Source organism: Anomaloglossus baeobatrachus, chromosome 8 (genome assembly GCF_048569485.1).
Source record: "Anomaloglossus baeobatrachus isolate aAnoBae1 chromosome 8, aAnoBae1.hap1, whole genome shotgun sequence".
Taxonomy (NCBI): Eukaryota; Metazoa; Chordata; class Amphibia; order Anura; family Aromobatidae; genus Anomaloglossus; species Anomaloglossus baeobatrachus.
The window spans coordinates 44,186,056-44,206,909 of record NC_134360.1 but is presented as its reverse complement, the minus strand read 5'-3'; the positions used below and the strand labels follow the sequence as shown (position 1 = coordinate 44,206,909).

Below are 20,854 nucleotides of genomic sequence, written 5' to 3'. Positions count from 1 at the left end.
TATACTGTAACTACTATAATACTACTCCTATGTACAAGAATATAACTACTATAATACTGCCCCTATGTACAAGAATATAACTACTATAATACTGCCCCTATGTACAAGAATATAACTACTATGATACTGTCCTATGTACAAGAATATACTGTAACTACTATAATACTACTCCTATGTACAAGAATATAACTACTATAATACTGCTCCCTATGTACAAGAATATACTGTAACTACTATAATACTACTCCTATGTACAAGAATATAACTACTATAATACTGCCCCTATGTACAAGAATATAACTACTATAATACTGCCCCTATGTACAAGAATATAACTACTATAATACTGCCCCTATGTACAAGAATATACTGTAACTACTATAATACTACTCCTATGTACAAGAATATAACTACTATAATACTGCTCCCTATGTACAAGAATATACTGTAACTACTATAATACTACTCCTATGTACAAGAATATAACTACTATAATACTGCCCCTATGTACAAGACTATAACTACTATAATACTGCTCCTATGTACAAGAATATAACTACTATAATACTGCCCCTATGTACAAGAATATAACTATTATAATACTGCTCCCTATGTACAAGAATATAACTACTATAATACTGCTTCTATGTACAAGAATATAACTACTATAATACTGCCCCTATGTACAAGAATATAACTACTATAATACTGCTTCTATGTACAAGAATAGAACTACTATAATACTGCCCCTATGTACAAGAATATAACTACTATAATACTGCCCCTATGTACAAGAATATAACTACTATAATACTGCCCCTATGTACAAGAATATAACTACTATAATACTGCCCCTATGTACAAGAATATAACTACTATAATACTGCTCCTATGTACAAGAATATAACTACTATAATACTGCCTCCTATGTACAATAATACTGTATAACTACTATGAATATTCATCTGTATTGATGTGACACCTCTCTGGATATAGTATTGCTCTCTTTATTCAATGTTCTATCCAATGTTCTTATAAAAACAAGGCAGATGAGATCAGTAAATCTGAGCACTGTAGTGTAATATAATATATCAGTACACTACGACGGCCAAATTTCAATTTATTAGGATGACTGATCAAATGCCACTCAGAAACAAGCAGAAGTGACACGTAGATTGCCACAGATATGATCTGACGAATGAATATAGAAGAATGTATTTACATTACATTATATAGCGGGAATATAACGATGGAAGAGGCGACTAACTATTGACTGCATTATGGTATCTTAACTCTTTCATGACCAAGTGATTTTTTTTTTTCAAGTCGACCCTTACTTCTCAGCTTGATAAAATGTAAAATATTATATATATTGTAAAATATTAGAAAAAGTCCAAATAAAGTGGCCACATGTGTAATAAGGGAGTATTGAAAAAAATAAGGACCTTTTGGTTATAAAGAGCGGCAGGCAGTGCTCAATGTCAGGCAGCAGCTGCAAAAGCAAAGGCAATTTTTAGGTTGTATTTCAAGAAAGATAAAAAGATTGGCCCTTGTTTATTAGCAATCAATTAGAACCCAATAAATGTAGGCTTATCCACCATTCGTCTTATTTTGTGGGTGTCGGCCAACGACGGCATTAATCTGGAACTGCCTTCCATATCATATCTAATTTGATAAAGCAGTGAATTTAGTGAGATCGAATGGACGTGGGGCTTTGATGGCGAATCTGACATCGAAGCGCCATTACATTTGCTTCCAATGCTCCCTGACAGTTTTCACGTGTTAGGTTGTGTGTGGGATGGCGGTTTTTTTATGTGGATTGTTATTTACCCATGAGTAGATCTTTTTTTTTTCTATGTGGGCCCTTCAAGTTCGGCAGTTTATTCAATCTTATTGTTGAAGTTAAAAAAAGGTATCGTTAGAGTTTGGGATTCCACTGTCCCCGGACAAGACTAAAAGCCCAGCATGGGGGCAGTATTATAGTAGTTATATTCTTGTACATAGGGGAAGTATTATAGTAGTTATATTCTTGTACATAGAGGGCAGTATTATAGTAGTTATATTCTTGTACATAGGAGCAGTATTATAGTAGTTATATTCCTGTACATAGGGGCAATATTATAGTAGTTATATTTTTGTACATTGGGGGCAGTATTATAGTAGTTATATTCTTGTACATAGGAGCAGTATAATAGCAGTTATATTCTTGTACATAGGGGCAATATTATAGTAGTTATATTTTTGTACATAGGGGGCAGTATTATAGTAGTTATATTCTTGTACATAGTAGCGGTATTATAGTAGTTATATTCTTGTACATAGGGGCAGTATTATAGTAGTTATATTCTTGTACATAGGGACAGTATTATAGTAGTTATATTCTTGTATATAGGGGCAGTATTATAGTAGTTATATTCTTGTACATAGGGCAGCATTATAGTAGTTACAGTGCCTACAAGTAGTATTCAACCCCCTGCAGATTTTGCAGGTTTGATAAAATAAGTTAGAGCCTGCAAACTTCAAACAAGAGCAGGATTTATTAACAGATGCATAAATCTTACAAACCAACAAGTTATGTTGCTCAGTTAAATTTTAATACATTTTCAACATAAAAGTGTGGGTCAATTATTATTCAACCCCTAGGTTTAATATTTTGTGGAATAACCCTTGTTTGCAATTACAGCTAATAATCGTCTTTTATAAGACCTGATCAGGCCGGCACAGGTCTCTGGAATTATCTTGGCCCACTCCTCCATGCAGATCTTCTCCAAGTTATCTAGGTTCTTTGGGTGTCTCATGTGGACTTTAATCTTGAGCTCCTTCCACAAGTTTTCAATTGGGTTAAGGTCAGGAGACTGACTAGGCCACTGCAACACCTTGATTTTTTCCCTCTTGAACCAGGCCTTGGTTTTCTTGGCTGTGTGCTTTGGGTCATTGTCTTGTTGGAAGATGAAATGACGACCCATCTTAAGATCCTTGATGGAGGAGCGGAGGTTCTTGGCCAAAATCTCCAGGTAGGCCGTGCTATCCATCTTCCCATGGATGCGGACCAGATGGCCAGGCCCCTTGGCTGAGAAACAGCCCCACAGCATGATGCTGCCACCACCATGCTTGACTGTAGGGATGGTATTCTTGGGGTCGTATGCAGTGCCATCCAGTCTCCAAACGTCACATGTGTGGTTGGCACCAAAGATCTCGATCTTGGTCTCATCAGACCAGAGAACCTTGAACCAGTCTGTCTGAGTCCTCCAAGTGATCATGAGCAATCTGTAGACGAGCCTTGACATGACGCTTTGAAAGTAAAGGTACCTTACGGGCTCGTCTGGAACGGAGACCATTGCGGTGGAGTACGTTACTTATGGTATTGACTGAAACCAATGTCCCCACTGCCATGAGATCTTCCCGGAGCTCCTTCCTTGTTGTCCTTGGGTTATTCTTGACTCTTCGGACAAGATGGCCTCGGCACGGGTGGAAACTTTCAAAGGCTGTCCAGGCCGTGGAAGGCTAACAGTAGTTCCATAAGCCTTCCACTTCCGGATGATGCTCCCAACAGTGCAGACAGGTAGGCCCAACTCCTTGGAAAGGGTTTTGTACCCCTTGCCAGCCTTGTGACCCTCCACGATCTTGTCTCTGATGGCCTTGGAATGCTCCTTTGTCTTTCCCATGTTGACCATGTATGAGTGCTATTCACAAGTTTGGGGAGGGTCTTAATTAGTCAGAAAAGGCTGGAAAAAGAGATAATTAATCCAAACCTGTGAAGCTCATTGTTCTTTGTGCCTGAAATACTTCTTAATACTTTAGGGGAACCAAACAGAATTCTGGTGGTTTGAGGGGTTGAATAATAAATGACCCTCTGAATAAACTTTTCACAATTTAAAAAAATAAATAAAAAAAGAAATAACATTCTTTTTTGCTGCATTTCACACTTCCAGGCTGATCTACAGTCCAAATGTCACAATGCCAAGTTAATTCCGAATGTGTAAACCTGCTAAATCTGCAGGGGGTTGAATACTACTTGTAGGCACTGTATATTCTTGTACATAGGAGCAGCATTATAGTAGTTATATTCCTGTACATAGGGGCAGTATTATAGTAGTTATATTCTTGTACATATGGGCAGTATTATAGTAGTTATATTCTTGTATATAGGGGCAGTATTATAGTAGTTATATTCCTGTACATAGGGGCAGTATTATAGTAGTTATATTCTTGTACATTGGGGCAGTATTATAGTAGTTATATTCTTGTATATAGGGGCAGTATTATAGTAGTTATATTCTTGTATATAGGGGCAGTATTATAGTAGTTATATTCTTGTATATAGGGGCAGTATTATAGTAGTTATATTCTTGTATATAGGGGCAGTATTATAGTAGTTATATTCTTGTATATAGGGGCAGTATTATAGTAGTTATATTCCTGTACATAGGGGCAGTATTATAGTAGTTATATTCTTGTACATAGGGGCAGTATTATAGTAGTTATATTCTTGTATATAGGGGCAGTATTATAGTAGTTATATTCCTGTACATAGGGGCAGTATTATAGTAGTTATATTCTTGTACATAGGGGCAGTATTATAGTAGTTATATTCTTGTATATAGGGGCAGTATTATAGTAGTTATATTCCTGTACATAGGGCGGTATTATAGTAGTTACTGATTCTGAGGGGTTTTTTTTACATCTTGGCTATAACGTTAAAAGAAAAGTTTTATGAAGTCTGGTGTTACCGGTATAAAAGTGATTTCTTATCTTTTGTCACTAAATTCAAAGCTGTGAATCTTTAGAAACTTCCAATTACATAATTCTTGCAAATTTTCTATAATTTTAGATCTATCTGCATAAAAAAAAATGTAAGAAAAGAAAGTGGCTCATCAGCACCTGTGAGTAAGCGTCAGACGGAGAGACGGTTTTGGGGGGAGAAACGTGGGAATGGAAATTGAATTTCACATATAAAACCATCACATTTTTACTTCTTAAAAAAAAAAGAAAAGAAAAAAAGAAAAATATTCAAAGGCTGAAAGTTAATGATCAGATGTGAGGAAAACTTTTGAGAGTCCATAGAGCGACCATCACGGCAGTGACCGGCAGAGGAGTGCTGCGCCACCGGATTGTCCTCCCCTCCCACAACCGCTACAACCACCGCCATCATTCTGTCCCGTCACTCAATAAACCTGTAGAAAAACACCCATCAGCCGATTATGAATGTGAAGGTTGCACAAGAGAAGAGCGATGAGAATAACAATTACGGAAATCAATAACACTTTTCTTCTTTTCTGTTTAGAAAGAAAGAAAATTACCTTCTGCTGCCGGTGAAACCGCGGTAATTATTTGCTGTTATTATTTCATGTATTTAACGTCCCGGCAGCGCTCGGGTCAGATTGGAGGGCCTTGTCATTAAACGATTGGATCCAGTTGAGTGGTATTTGTCCTGTTAGTCTAAGTGCCTTGTAAGATGGTGACGGAGATTTCCTTAATGACAGCTTCGTATTTAAATCTACATCTAAAGACGGGATTGTTTCCGGGAATATTGTGATTGTATTATAAAGACCCGCTCCACTGAGAGCGCAGTTCAGTTACATCCTGTATTATACTCCAGAGCTGCACTCACTGTTCTGCTGGTGCAGTCACTGTGTACATACATTACATTACTTATCCTTATCTATGCAACACTAAATAGTGCGTAAGTCCCACAGACACATCCAGGTGGTGCCGAAACCCGGGCTACACAAAAGGTAACTCTACTGAAGTCTTGTGATAGTGTCTTATTTAAGATAATGTATAACAGGTTAAGAAAGGTAGAACTGATGGACTGGAAAAAAAATATTTTCTTTTCATAATATTTCTCATGTACTGAACATAAGTTACATCCTCCAGAGCTGCACTCACTATTCTGCTGGTGCAGTCACTGTGTACATACATTACATTACTGTACTTATCCTGTACTGATCCTGAGCTACATCCTGTATTATACTCCAGAGCTCCACTCACTATTCTGCTGGTGCAGTCACTGTGTACATACATTACATTACTTATCCTGTACTGATCCTGAGTTACCTCCTGTATTATACTCCAGAGCTGCACTCATTATTCTGCTGGTGCAGTCACTGTGTATATACATTATATTACTTATTCTGTACTGATCCTGAGTTACCTCCTGTATTATACTCCAGAGCTGCACTCATTATTCTGCTGGTGCAGTCACTGTGTATATACATTACATTACTGATCCTGTACTGATCCTGAGTTACCTCCTGTATTATACTCCAGAGCTGCAATCATTATTCTGCTGGTGCAGTCACTGTGTACATACATTACATTACTTATCCTGTACTGATCCTGAGTTACATCCTGTATTATACCCCAGAGCTGCACTTACTATTTTGCTGGTGTAGTCACTGTGTACATACATTACATTACTTATCCTGTACTGATCCTGAGTTACCTCCTGTATTATACTCCAGAGCTGCACTCATTATTCTGCTGGTGCAGTCACTGTGTATATACATTACATTACTTATTCTGTACTGATCCTGAGTTACCTCCTGTATAATACTCCAGAGCTGTACTCATTATTCTGCTGGGGCAGTCACTGTGTACATACATTACTTATCCTGAGTTACCTCCTGTATTATCCTCCAGAGCTGCACTCACTATTCTGCTGGTGCAGTCACTGTGTACATACATTACATTACTTATCCTGTACTGATCCTGAGTTACCTCCTGTATTATACTCCAGAGCTGCACTCATTATTCTGCTGGTGCAGTCACTGTGTATATACATTATATTACTTATTCTGTACTGATCCTGAGTTACCTCCTGTATTATACTCCAGAGCTGCACTCATTATTCTGCTGGTGCAGTCACTGTGTATATACATTACATTACTGATCCTGTACTGATCCTGAGTTACCTCCTGTATTATACTCCAGAGCTGCAATCATTATTCTGCTGGTGCAGTCACTGTGTACATACATTACATTACTTATCCTGTACTGATCCTGAGTTACATCCTGTATTATACCCCAGAGCTGCACTTACTATTTTGCTGGTGTAGTCACTGTGTACATACATTACATTACTTATCCTGTACTGATCCTGAGTTACCTCCTGTATTATACTCCAGAGCTGCACTCATTATTCTGCTGGTGCAGTCACTGTGTATATACATTACATTACTTATTCTGTACTGATCCTGAGTTACCTCCTGTATAATACTCCAGAGCTGTACTCATTATTCTGCTGGGGCAGTCACTGTGTACATACATTACTTATCCTGAGTTACCTCCTGTATTATCCTCCAGAGCTGCACTCACTATTCTGCTGGTGCAGTCACTGTGTACATACATTACATTACTTATCCTGTACAGATCCTGAGTTACCGCCTGTATTATACTCCAGAGCTGCGCTCATTATTCTGCTGTGGGAGCTATTGTGTACATACATTGATTGAATTGCTTATTTTAGGGACTTTTCATTTTGATGTTAGGCCCCTTCTTTCTTCCTCTAGGGTTAGTAGAAGTGACCAGTAGTTGCTGTGACGCTATCAGCCATACGAGCAGTAGTCAGGTAATAATTAATCTGAGGACTCGGGCTGTGTAATGAGGATTTCTGCCTGAAAGCTGAATTTTTAATTAACTATTAATTTAATAAGAATTCCATTTTCTTATAGACCCCTTCCCATATGCTTTACTGTGTCTACAGCAATAAAAAACATATACAAAATAGTAAGAGGGCGAGGATGAAAGTCTTCCAGCCACAAGCAGCATGTAAATCGGTAATAGAGAAGATTCATGGGCAACCCCGGCAGATGCCGCTCCCTGTGTCTGATAATGGGAGCACAGAACCGCAGCTTCTCAGCACAGAATATTCTCACACAGAGACGTCTATCCAGGAGAGTTTCTAAAAATCTTCCTCCCTTGAAAAAAAGACATTTAATTTCGTGTAAAATAGGTCGTAAGCGCTAAAATGATGTCTAAGCTACGCACCAGCAGAGCATACGGACATATCATTAAAGCACTACGCCAGAGTTCGTTCTATTTCAGGGCTGGAGTGGTGCTTTAAATGTAAGCGACCTGCCCCGTCTTATACTCACCTCCCAAATCCGATAGGCCCCAGTGCAAAATTTAGACCTGCTCCCTGCATGTTGGTCCGGCATATGGGCCCTTGCAGCATTCTAAATACTGTAAAGACATGTGTTGCCCCCCCACACCCCTCACACTTCATTATGTACTAAATGTTCCCCATCCTGGGCCTCAACCTGGTAAATATGTTCCCAATCTTGGTACAAAAGTCCCCCATTCTAACTCCTATCCTAGTATATATGTCCCCCATCCTTGACTCCTTCCTGGTAAATATGTTACCCCATCCTGGTATTTATGTCCCCCATCCTAGGCCCCATCCTGGTATATATATCCCCCATCCTGGTAAATATGTCCCCCATCCTGGTATATATGTCCCCCATCCTGGGCCCCTTCATGGTAACTATGTTCCCCATCGTGGTAAAGATGTCCCCCATCCTAGGCCCCATCATGGAATATATGTCCCCTATTCTTGATCCTTCCTAGTATATATGTCCCCCATCCTGGTATATATATATGTCCCACATCCTAGGCCCCATTTTGGTATATATGTCCCCCATTCTGGTAAATATGTCCCCCATCCTAGGCCCTATCCTGATACATATCCCCATCCTGGTAAATATGTCCCCCATTCTGGTATATTTGTCCTCTATCCTAGGCCCCTTCCTGGTATATATGTCCCCTATCCTGGTATATATATGTCCCCCATCCTGGGCCCCTTCCTGGTATATATGTCCCCCATTCTGGTAAATATGTCCCCCATCCTAGGCCCCATCCTGATACATATCCCCATCCTGGTAAATATGTCCCCCATTCTGGTATATATGTCCTCCATCCTAGGCCCTTCCTGGTATATATGTCCCCTATCCTGGTATATATGTCCCCCATCCTGGGCCCCTTCCTGGTATATATGTCCCCCATCCTGGGCCCCTTCCTGGTATATATGTCCCCCATTCTAGGCACAATCAGGGTAAATATGTCTCCCATCCTGGTAAATATGTCCACAATCCTGGTATATAGGTTCCCCTCCTAGGCCCCATGCTAGTATATATATCCCTCATCCTGGTAAATATGTCTCCCATCCTGGTATATATGTCCCCCATTATGGGCCCCATCCTGGTATATATGTCCCCCATCCTAGGCCCCATTCTGATGTATATGTCCCCATCCTGGTATATATGTCCCCATCCTGGGCCTATTCCTGGTCAATATCCTCCCCATTCTGTCTCTAACACATAAAAAAAAATCTACTCACATTCCCCAGATCCCATGTCGCTCAGCGTCTTCCTCTGAATTTGGTGCAGAGGTCGCAGCTGACATCGGCATGCTTAATATGGGTGACATATGACGTCATGTGCCCCAATCACAGACGTGCACCTGCCTCAGATTGCTCAGCAGGGTGTTTTGCAGTGCAGGGACCCCGCAGGTCTCTGAGCAGCAGTGAATTTCAATTGAATGTGTGTCCTCTGATGCACATCCAGCTGTAGTAGGTACTTGGGTTGGTGGCCCCCTCCACCTTTGGACCTGGTCGCGACCTCTGCAACCCCGATCATTACGCCCCTGCCTGCAGTCATCTTCATCTGTTTCCAGCATCGCTCCAGTCAGTCTCTGGCGATTTGTGACCTGCCGGCAGCTCCGGGGTTTTATGGAACGTGCATTCATATTATACATTATTATATTATATTTTTTTTAATTCATTTTTGTTTTTTTAGTTACCCTTATATGTTTTATCTTGAAATTGTTGAGCTTCTTTTGTGCTTCAGACTCCTTCTTTTTCTACTTGTACAGATTTATGTTTTACATTATAGGTATTGTTGGATTGTGGGTATTTATCATTATCGTATAGTTGAAACCAGACATTTCAATCCACTATCTAAAAAGACACGTCTGCAGGTTTTTCCCTCCGCTATCTATAAAGACACATCTGCAGGTTTTTCCCTCTGCTCTCTATACAGACACATCTGCAGGTTTTTCCCTCCACTTTCTATAAAGACACATCTGCAAGTTTTTCCCTCTGCTCTCTATAAAGACACATCTGCAGGTTTTTCCCTCAGCTCTCTATACAGACACATCTGCAGGTTTTTCACTCTGCTATCTATAAAGACACATCTGAAGGTTTTTCCCTCCGCTCTCTATAAAGACACATCTGCAGGTTTTTCCCTCTGCCCTCTATAAAGAAACATCTCCAGGTTTTTCTCACTATTTGACATGAAATTAGAATAAACCTTTCCCATTTTAGATGAATTACTAAAATTATTTATATTTGCCAGAATAATGAGAGAGAGAAAATGTTCTAAGGCATTTTTATTACTTTCTGCAAAGTCAAGAGTTTCCCTCCATGTTGTTAGTATTTGGTGCCATTGCCCTTACACTGCATGACTTGGGTGAAACGTTTTGGATCCTTCCACAAGCTTCTCACAATAGTTGGTATAAATTTGGGCCCATAACTCCTGACAGAACTGGTGTAACTGAGCCATGTTTGTAGGTTGCCGCTCGCACCGGCCTTTTCAGCTTTGCTCATAAATTTTCAATAGGATTGAGATCAGGGCTTTGTGATGGCCACTCCAAAACATTGACTTTGTTCTCCTTAATCCACTTTGTAACCAGTTTGGCAGTAGCTTTGAGTCATTGTCTATTTGAAAGACCCATTTTCCGCCCAAGATCTAAGTTCCTGGCTGATGTCTTGAGATGTTCTTCAGTATTGCCACATAATCTTCTTTCCTTATGATGCCATCCATTTTGTGAAGTGCACCAGTCCCTCCTGCAGCAAAACAACCCTACATGATGCTGCTAACCCCGGGTTTCACAGTCAGTGTAGTGTTCTTAGTCTTCAAAGCTTCTCCCTTTTTCTTACAAATCAAATGATGGTCATTATGGCCAAACAATTCAATTTTAGTTCCGTCAGACCACAGGACGTCTCCAAAAATTAAGCTTTTTGTTCCTATTTGCATTTGCAAACATTAATCTGTTTTTTTATGTCTCTTTTGGAGTAATGGCTTCTTCCTGGCAGAGTGGCCTTTCAGCCCATGTTGATACAGTACTCGTTTCACTGTGGATAATGACACAATGTTACCAGCTTCCGCCAGCATCTTCACAAGGTCTTTTGCTTTTGCTCTTGGGTGATATGCACATGTCTGACCAAAGCACGTTCACCTCTGGTACACAGAACCCGTCTCCTTCCTGAGCGGTATGATGGCTGGACATTCCTATCATCTTTATATTTGCGTATAGTTGTTTGTAAAGATGAACGAGGCACCTTTAAATATCTAGAAACTGCATCGAAGTATGACCCAGACTTGTGCAAGTCCACATTTCTCTTCCTGAGATCTTGCCTGATTTCTATGGACTTTCCCATGATGCTGCACAAAGAAGCAGTGTGTTTCAGGTGTGCATTACAATACCTCCACAGGTGTGTCTCTAATTAACTCAGATGTTGCCAATAAGCCTATCAGAAGCTTCCAAAGACATGACATCACTATATGAGTGGTCCCATATTGTTTAAATGCAGAGTACTCTTAGTGTATGTAAACTTTGACTTAGCAGAAAGTAATAAAAATGCCTTAAAACATTCTCCCTCTTTCTCTCTCTCTCTCTCTCTCTCTCATTATTCTGGAATTAGGCAAATATAAATAATTTTGGTTCCTAATTGACCTGAAACGGTAAAGATTTATTCTAATTTCATGTCAGAGTTAGAAAAACCTGCAGATGTGTCTTTATAGAGAGCGGAGAGAAAAAACCTGCAGATGTGTCTGTATAGAGAGCAGAGGGAAAAGCCTGCAATTGTGCCTTTATAGAGAGCGGAAGGAAAAACCTGCAGATGTCTCTTTATAAGGAAAAGAGCGGAGGGAAAAGCCTGCAGATGTGTCTTTATGGAGAGTGGAGGGAAAAACCTGCAGATGTGTCTTTCTAAAGAAAAGAGCGAAGGGAAAAGCCTGCAGAAGTGTCTTTATAGAGAGTGGAGGGGAAAACCTGCAGATGTGTCTTTATAAAGAAAAGAGCAGAGGGAAAAGCCTGCAGATGTGTCTTTATAGATAGCGGAAGGAAAAACCTGCAGATGTGTCTTTATAGAGAGTGGAGGGAAAAACCTGCAGATGTGTCTTTCTAAAGAAAAGAGCGGAGGGAAAAGCCTGCAGAAGTGTCTTTATAGAGAGTGGAGGGGAAAACCTGCAGATGTGTCTTTATAAAGAAAAGAGCGGAGGGAAAAGCCTGCAGACGTGTCTTTATAGATAGCGGAAGGAAAAACCTGCAGATGTGTCTTTATAGAGAGTGGAGGGGAAAACCTGCAGATGTGTCTTTATAGAGAGCATAGGGAAAAACCTGCAGATGTGTCTTTATAGAGAGCGGAAGGAAAAACCTGCAAATGTGTCTTTATAGAGAGTGGAGGGAAAAACCTGCAGATGTCTCTTTATAAAGAAAAGAGCGGAGGGAAAAGCCTGCAGATGTGTCTTTATAGAGAGTGGAGGGAAAAACCTGCAGATGTGTCTTTATAGAGAGTGCAGGGAAAAACCTGCGGATGTGTCTTTATAAAGAAAAGAGAGGAGGGAAAAGCCTGCAGATGTGTCTTTATAGAGAGTGGAGGGAAAAACCTGCAGATGTGTCTTTATAGAGAGTGGAGGGAAAAACCTGCAGATGTGTCTGTATAAAGAGCTGAGGGAAAAACCTGCAGATGTGTCTGTATAGAGAGCGGAGAGGAAAAACCTGCAGATGTATCTTTATAGAGAGCGGAGGGAAAACCTGCAGATGTGTCTTTATAAAGAAAAGAGCGGAGGGAAAAGCCTGCAGATGTGTCTTTATAGAGAGCGGAAGGAAAAATCTGCAGATGTGTCTTTATAGAGAGTGGAGGGAAAAACCTGCAGATGTGTCTTTATAGAGAGCAGAGGGAAAAACCTGCAGATGTGTCTTTATAGAGAGCGGAAGGAAAAACCTGCAGATGTGTCTGTATAGAGAGCGGAGAGGAAAAACCTGCAGATGTGTCTTTATAGAGAGCAGAGGGAAATACCTGGAGATGTGTCTCTATAGAGAGCAGAGAGAAAACCTGCAGATGTGTCTTTATAGAGAGCGGAGGGAAAAACCTGCAGATGTGTCTTTTTAGAGAGCAGAAGGAAAAGCCTGCAGAAGTGTCTTTATAGAGAGCGGAAGGAAAAATCTGCAGATGTGTCTTTATAGAGAGCGGAAGGAAAAATTTGCAGATGTGTCTTTATAGAGAGCGGAAGGAAAAATTTGCAGATGTGTCTTTATAGAGAGCGGAGGGAAACTTCTGGTTTCAACTGTATCACTTTAATTTCTTGTAAAGAATATATTCTGCGTATAAGAGAGACTAGAAGAATGGTATCAGGATCCATTGATCACAAAAGACACCCAGCGATCACCTGTGATCCAGGAGGGATCCGGTCAGTAAGTGATCAGTTTCCTTGAGCACCCCCACAGGGGAATTGAAGAATTACACAATGTATAACAAAAGCAATGAGCTGGATACATGGATGGATGTTCCTGGTCTTCCAGAGCGGGAGATACTGTAGCTTCTGTAGCTGCTTTCCAATAGATGAGTATGTAAATGCAGAACCTCTTTCTTTATTAAAGGAGACTTTTCTTGTAGGGGCACAAATATGGGATTTGCAATCCAGACAAGATCTAGATCTTTGCTATTCTCCAGTCACTCATTGTATTCCTAAATTCCTCCAGCAACATATAAACCATGAACTTGTACAATTCCATTCTATAAGAACAATTTCGGATTTTAGGTAATTACACATGCATGTACATTCTTCACATATAACCGTCATGATGAACAGATTATCTGTCAAAATGTCTCAGACATTATTCAACTCACCTGTCACTGACTGACTGACTCCTGACTGCTGGAGACTTATAATTAGAAAGTGAGCAGAAAAAATAGATATTCTGTCACATTAAATTCTTTAACACCTGTGTTTAATGGATTACACAGAGCGTGAAATTCTGTAGACTGTTCATATAGCAATTGTTACTTATTAACTACCAACTTTATTAAAGCAAAACCATCTAAAATGTTATATAAGACATATACAAACATAACTACTATAATACCGCCCCCTATGTACAAGAATATAACTACTATAATACTGCCCCCTATGTACAAGAATATAACTACTATAATACTGCCCCTATGTACAAGAATATAACTACTATAATACTGCCCCTATGTACAAGAATATAACTACTATAATACTGCCCCTATGTACAAGAATATAACGACTATAATACTGCCCCTATGTACAAGAATATAACTACTATAATACTGCCCCTATGTACAAGAATATAACTACTATAATACTGCCCCTATGTACAAGAATATAACTACTATAATACTGCCCGTATGTACAAGAATATAACTACTATAATACTGCCCCTATGTACAAGAATATAACTACTATAATACTGCCCCTATGTACAAGAATATAACTACTATAATACTGCTCCTATGTACAAGAATATAACTACTATAATACTGCCCGTATGTACAAGAATATAACTACTATAATACTGCCCCTATGTACAAGAATATAGCTACTATAATACTGCCCCTATGTACAAGAATATAACTACTATAATACTGCTCCTATGTACAAGAATATAACTACTATAATACTGCCCGTATGTACAAGAATATAACTACTATAATACTGCCCCTATGTACAAGAATATAACTACTATAATACTGCCCCTATGTACAAGAATATAGCTACTATAATACTGCCCCTATGTACAAGAATATAACTACTATAATACTGCCCATATGTACAAGAATATAACTGCTATAATACTGCCCCCTATGTACAAGAATATAACTACTATAATACTGCCCCTATGTACAAGAATATAACTACTATAATACTGCCCGTATGTACAAGAATATAACTACTATAGTACTGCCCCCTATATACAAGAATATAACTACTATAACACTGCCCCCTATGTACAAGAATATAACTACTATAATACTGCCCCCTATATACAAGAATATAACTACTATAATACTGCCCCCTATGTACAAGAATATAACTACTATAATACTGCTCCCTATGTTCAAGAATATAACTACTATAATACTGCCTCCTATGTACAAGAAGATAACTACTATAATACTGCCCCCTATGTACAAGAATATAACTACTATAATACTGCCCCTATGTACAAGAATATAACTACTATAATACTGCTCCTATGTACAAGAATATAACTACTATAATACTGCCCCTCTATGTACAAGAATATAACTACTATAATACTGCCCCCTATGTACAGGAATATAACTACTATAATACTGCCCCTATGTACAAGAACATAACTACTATAATACTGCCCCCTATGTACAAGAATATAACTACTATAATACTGCCCCCTATGTACAAGAATATAACTACTATAATACTGCCCCTATGTACAAGAATATAACTACTATAATACTGCCCCTATGTACAAGAATATAACTACTATAATACTGCTCCTATGTACAAGAATATAACTACTATAATACTGCCCCCTATGTACAAGAATATAACTACTATAATACTGCCCCCATGTAAGTAAGTCCATAAACTGTGGTGTGAACTGTTCTTTTTCTTCTCCCTGTAGTTGCGCTGATTTCTTGTTTTCCCTCACCTGTTTCCTCCTCCCTCTCCATATAAATCATCCCAATACTCGGTATCGTCATCTCCTCACACCTCTCCTTGCACATTTTTTTTTTGCAAACACTTAGGGGCAGAATCCAGGCCGAGCTGGTTATCCCCAGAAATTCTATGTGCTGCCGTCCATCCAGCAGATGCTATAATCCTCGCTGAGCCTCTCTATAGCCAAAGATCTTGGGATGATGACATTGATCTAAAAGGATGAGTTGTGAGGTCTCCACTCTGCGGGTCTCATGTATGAGCACACCGTGTACGAGATTTCAGCGTACATGCCCAGCAATCAGCTGCAGTCAGTGAGGAAATGGAACTGCAAGTGTTCGGTTCTCCTTAGTGCCCCCACAGGAGAAGTGAAGTATTACAGATGCATTATTGAAGTATTGGGTTATTCTTGTATATGATGGATAGATGGAGGGATGGATAGATGGATAAATGGATGGATGGATGGATAGATAGATAGAAAGATAGACAGGTAGATGGATGGATAGATGGATATATACATGGATAGATGGATGGATGAAAGGATAGATGGATGGATAGCTGGATGGAGAGATGGATGGATGGATAGATAGAAGGATGGATGGATGGATGGATGGATGGATGGATGGATGGATGAATAGATATGATGGATATATAGATGGATGAATGGATAGAGGGATAGATGAATGGATAGATGGATATATAGATGGATAGAGGGATGAATGGATAGAGGGATGGATGAATGGAGAGATGGATGGATTGATGGATGGATGGATAGATACATGGATAGATGGATGGATGGATAGATGGATGGATTGATGGATGGATGGATGGATGGATGGATAGATGGATGGATTGATGGATGGATGGATGGATGGATAGATAGATTGATAGATAGATAGATGGATGTATGGATGATATATAGATAGATAGATAGATACATGGATAGATGAATGAATGTATGTATAGATGGATAGATAGATGGATGAAAGGATATATGAATAGAGAGATAGATGAATTGATGGATGAATGAATGGATGGATGGATAGGATGGATATATGGATGAATGAATAGATGGATAGATAGATAGATGGATGAATGTATGGATGGATGAATAGATAGATGGATGGATAAATGTATAGATGCATGGATAGATGGATAGATGGAAAGATGGATGAATGGAAAGATGGATGAATGGATAGATGGATGAATGGATGGATGGATGAATGGATGGATGGATGAATGGATGGGTATATGGCTGAATGGATGTATGGATGGATAGATAGATAGATACAGGTAGATGTATGAATGGATGAACGGATAGATGAATAGAGAGATAGATGAATTGATGGATGGATGGATGGATGGATGAATTGATAGATGGATAGATAGATGGATAGATTATCCGTTTCTTTTTTCAGCCCAGATAATAGATGCAGAGCTGCGCTATGTGGCGCAGGTGATAATTGATGTGCGTCTTACGTTTCTGGAATAGATTTCTCGGGCTCCTCACTGCGCTCCGCGAGGATCAGATTAACTTCATTTCTGCTTCGCCTTCATTTGCCAAAGAGAATATTAGAAATATGGCAATGATTTTACTCCTGGAATAAAACCTCTCGATTATTTACAGGTTGTGATACTTTTGCTTGGATCAGCGTCTAAATTATAGATAGCTGCTGCTGTTCGGAGGCTTTGAGCTGCGCGGCGGAGATGTAACAGGTGCTGGAAGCTTCTACAGAGCCGTCCCGATATATATAATTTATCCATCTGTCCAGTTATAGATATCACAGGCTGGGCGCTCTTTATATTCGCCCCCATCAGATCAGACGCTTCACATGGAAGCTTCTATTGGAGATACAGAAATGCTCCGCCATGCAGAACGGCTGCCAACAACCTGAGATCGGATCCAGCGGCGTACATCGTATACTGTATCCCGCACGCTTCTGGGTCCAGGTGGCAGCAACATAAAGAATAAACAGACCTAGGATTTTAGTATAAAGCAGTAAATCCGTAAACATTGGGTTCTGGCAATGAAATTGCCTTTTAATTCTGCCATTTTTGGATAAAATGCACTCAATGCAGTGAAATCAGACGATATATAGTGACAGTTAATCTTCAGACTATCTATAAAGGACTTTAAATACCCCTGGGGCCCAAAAGTGAGGCAATATCGATGTCATCTTCTAAGATTCATGGCCAACAGCTCCTCGGGGGCCGTCCTCCAGCCCCTTTGGCTATCACTATTTTGAGTTTTGCTTGCAGTTCCATGCATAGCCACACGGTGCGCTGTTCAGAGCTGTAAGTCAATGAAGAGTTATATAGAGGAAAAGTATATAATGGAGGACCATGTAAGTAGCCTTCAGAAGCATGGTGAGCACCCTAATGGGGGCAAATACCAGAGCATGTGACCAATAATATTGCCCATTCTCTTTCTTACCCCTGTAATGAGCAGTCCTGCGCTCATCTGCAAAATCTGTCTCTCCCAGGATCTGTGCATCACTCTCCTGAAATATTCTGTGCTGATTACTAATTATTCACCATTTTCCACCCCACGCTTCAGTTAATTACATTGATTTTGCTTTTCTTTCACTAATATAATCGTAAATGAACAGGTCGCAACCTCACATCAGATCGGCACAGTCTTCTCCTGAAACACTCTGTGCTGCTGTTTTAGCTCCATTACAGGCCATACCCCTCCAACACTTGTCTTTACATCTCTTAAAATGTCCCTTTGTGTCTGATGCTGCCCTGTCTTTACTAACATCATAGTGTAATTCTCACTACCACCATAGATCAGTGCACTCCCCTCCTAAAATACTCTGTGCTGCTGCTTCTGCTACTCCAAGCTTGGTTGCATGCCCGATATCATGACCCTGTATGTGTCTCATAGAGCCACTAATATCACAGTGGACATCTCACTGTCTCAATGTAGAACTACTATAATACTGCTTTTTCTAACTATAATACTGCCCCTATAATACTGCCTCTATGTATAAGAACATAACTACTATAATACTGCCCCTATGTACAAGAATATAACTAATATAATACGGCTCCTATGTACAAGAATATAACCACTATAATACTGCTCCTATGTACAAGAATATAACCACTATAATACTGCTCCTATTTACAAGAATATAACTGCTATAATACTACCTCCTATGTACAAGAATATAACTACTATAATACTGCCCCTATGTACAAGACTATAACTACTATAATACTGCTCCCTATGTACAAGAATATAACTACTATAATACTGCCCCTATGTACAAGAATATAACTGCTATAATACTACCCCCTATGTACAAGAATATAACTACTATAATACTGCTCCTATTTACAAGAATATAACTGCTATAATACTGCCTCCTATGTACAAGAATATAGCTACTATAATACTGCCCCTCATGTACAAGAATATAACTACTATAATACTGCCCCTCATGTACAAGAATATAACTACTATAATACTGCACCTCATGTACAAGAATATAACTACTATAATACTGCCCCTATGTACAAGAATATAGCTACTATAATACTGCTCCTATGTACAAGAATATAACTACTATAATACTGCTCCTATGTACAGGAATATAACTACTATAATACTGCTCCTATGTACAGGAATATAACTACTATAATACTGCCCTCTATGTACAAGAATATAACTACTATAATACTGCCCCTATGTACAGGAATATAACTACTATAATACTGCTCCTTTGTACAAGCATATAACTACTATAATACTGCTCCTATGTACAGGAATATAACTACTATAATACTGCTCCTATGTACAGGAATATAACTACTATAATACTGCCCCTATGTACAAGAATATAACTACTATAATACTGCCCCTATGTACAAGAATATAACTACTATAATACTGCCCCTATGTACAGGAATATAACTACTATAATACTGCTCCTTTATACAAGCATATAACTACTATAATACTGCCCTCTATGTACAAGAATATAACTACTATAATACTGCCCCTATGTACAGGAATATAACTACTATAATACTGCTCCTTTGTACAAGCATATAACTACTATAATACTGCTCCTATGTACAGGAATATAACTACTATAATACTGCCCCCTATGTACAAGAATATAACTACTATAATACTGCCCCCTATGTACAAGAATATAACTACTATAATACTGCTCCTATGTACAGGAATATAACTACTATAATAGTGCTCCTATGTACAGGAATATAACTACTATAATACTGCTCCTATGTACAGGAATATAACTACTATAATACTGCTCCTATGTACAGGAATATAACTACTATAATACTGCTCCTATGTACAAGAATATTACTATAATACTGCCCCTCATGTACAAGAATATAACTACTATAATACTGCCCCTCATGTACAAGAATATAACTACTATAATACTGCCCCTATGTACAAGAATATAACTACTATAATACTGCTCCTATGTACAAGAATATAACTACTATAATACTGCCCCTATTTACAGGAATATAACTACTATAATACTGCTCCTATGTACAGGAATATAACTACTATAATACTGCCCTCTATGTACAAGAATATAACTACTATAATACTGCCCCTATGTACAGGAATATAACTACTATAATACTGCTCCTTTGTACAAGCATATAACTACTATAATACTGCTCCTATGTACAAGAATATAACTACTATAATACTGCTCCTATGTACAAGAATATAACTACTATAATACTGCTCCTATGTACAGGAATATAACTACTATAATAGTGCTCCTATGTACAAGAATATAACTACTATAATACTGCCCCTATGTACAAGAATATAACTACTATAATACTGCCCCCAATGTACAGGAATACTGTATAACTACTCTACTGAAATACTCTGTGCTACTGTGGCTAATTAAAATTGACTCAGCCAATGACAAGTGAAGAGTGAGCATAATAATAGAACATTCAGAAATTTGCACATTAACAATCTCAGTCCTGCTCCCCCACCCTGTAAAGGCACATAACACGACATATTTTCGCTGCTGATTGCAGCCTCCTGACCTCACGTATGTTATAAACACTTCTTTTTTTTCCTCCTCCCTTTGAATGTTTGTGCAGATCCCCAGGAT

At 38.9% G+C, this 20,854-nt stretch overlaps 1 long non-coding RNA gene across 1 annotated transcript in view; it reads left to right on the top strand.

Annotated features, from left to right (window-relative positions):
* The window catches only part of LOC142249146 (uncharacterized), a 130,231-nt gene that overhangs the window by 86,402 nt on the left and 22,975 nt on the right, over window positions 1-20,854 (top strand). Inside the window, exon 3 of the long non-coding RNA XR_012724997.1 lies at window positions 5,285-5,323. This is a non-coding gene — a long non-coding RNA (uncharacterized LOC142249146). The remainder of the gene's footprint in view (window positions 1-5,284; window positions 5,324-20,854) is intronic.